This window comes from Hyaena hyaena, unplaced genomic scaffold, assembly GCF_003009895.1.
Source record: "Hyaena hyaena isolate Hyena2069 unplaced genomic scaffold, ASM300989v1 scaffold_55, whole genome shotgun sequence".
Classification (NCBI taxonomy): domain Eukaryota; kingdom Metazoa; phylum Chordata; class Mammalia; order Carnivora; family Hyaenidae; genus Hyaena; species Hyaena hyaena.
In genome coordinates, this window is record NW_024080687.1 from 93645 (window position 1) to 95355 (window position 1711).

Here is a 1711-nt window from a genome sequence, read left to right on the forward strand (position 1 = left end):
TGTTAATAATAATTACAATAGTCGCTAATAGGTAGGGGCTGCTCCCTCTATTCCAGTCATGGTGGTAGGTGATTTATGTGGGTATTTTCTCATTGAAGCCTCACAAGGATCCTGTGAGCAAGCTGTTGTTGCTATCCCCATTTTACAGGTTTGCTGAAGGGCAGTGAGCTACAGACACAGGCAGCATAATTGTGCTCTGAACTTGTATCCTCCTCCACCGGGGATGCCATGCTCTTCCACACCTCTGTATTTTACTCATCTGCCTAAAAGCCCCTTGCTCCTTATTCTAATGATAATCCTGCCACTTTTGTCCACATTGGGTAAGCAGTCCCAAGTCCCATGCAGGGCGGTCACTCCCTTTGCTTTAATCATAGAGTGTTTTACACACACATCTATTGAGCACTTACCATAAACCCTTGACACTCGTCAACACCTTCTCTACTCTAACTCTGGAGAAATAGACACAGAAACCTAAGGTATCATGTTCTGAGGACTGAGCCTTGGAGGGGGATCTTGATCTCTATAAATCGTCACATGGAAGGAGTGGAACGCTTATCAAGGGCTCTGGAAGGGCCTCTCCCTTCTTTCTCCCTCTTCTCTCACCAGCTGTTATCAGAAAGGTGGGATCAGAATTGTTGAGAGAGGTTTAGGGTCATAGCAGAAGGGGAAGGTGAATGGAGTAGGGAACGTGGGGGACATCTGCCTATAACTTGAATTAAAAGAACTGCAAGGAAGATGGCCTTAACCCATTCCTCCTTGGATTAGGAAAAAAGATCAGATAGACATGTCTTAAAGGCCAGTTTGGACCTACTATTTACATGCCTGCTCCCTTTCAGTAGTTCTTAAGGAGCAGGCATCTGCCTCTGAAATCATTCCAATTCCTTCTTATCTGCATTTCTTTCACCTGTAAGCCTCACGTGGTATTTGTTGAAAACAACCAATGAACAAAAGAAACAAAAAGGTAACAGAAAATGAACAAAAAAATACCTCCATATAGCTATTTTCACTAAATTTGTTTCCTGAATAATTATAGCTAGTAAAACCCTGTTACATCCACCATGTTAGTATATACAGCTTAATGAGGAAAATCCAGGTGGGTAAAATTATTACCAGTAAGAATTGTTTTTGTCCTCAAATTCTGAGATACAAGAGAGTTTTCCATTGAGAGATTTAAGGCAACATTGATTTCCCTAAAGGACTGTTGTGTGGAATTGCTACCATTAGAGTGTGACTCTGTCAACATCAGAAGAGAATGGTTCCAAGAATCAGAAGCAGCTACCAGTCAAAGAACCGTAGTCCCAACGACCACCCACCTGAATGAGCCCCAAAACTGCCATTCTGGCCCTACATTAAGAAATAATAATGATGATATAATGAAATTAAATAACATTCTCATAAATAAAATCAACATTTTTTTCTCAGTATCTCAGACTTATACTTGTGGGCATGACAATTAGGTTTTAAAATATAATAAAAAGAAAATTCCAGGGAGGCTCATCCTGGTAATATTCCTTAAATAGAATCCTACAATCTAATCTCCATTTGGCCATTGGAATTTCCCAGCAAATCCTGGCTGAAGGAAAAAGAGGGAATGTGTACAAAATATAAAAATATAATATAAAGAGAAAAGTGTAGTCACAATCAAACATCAACAGCAGTGAAGAGGCAAATAAGTGAATAATTGTGTCCATGAGTGATGCCGTGTCCATCT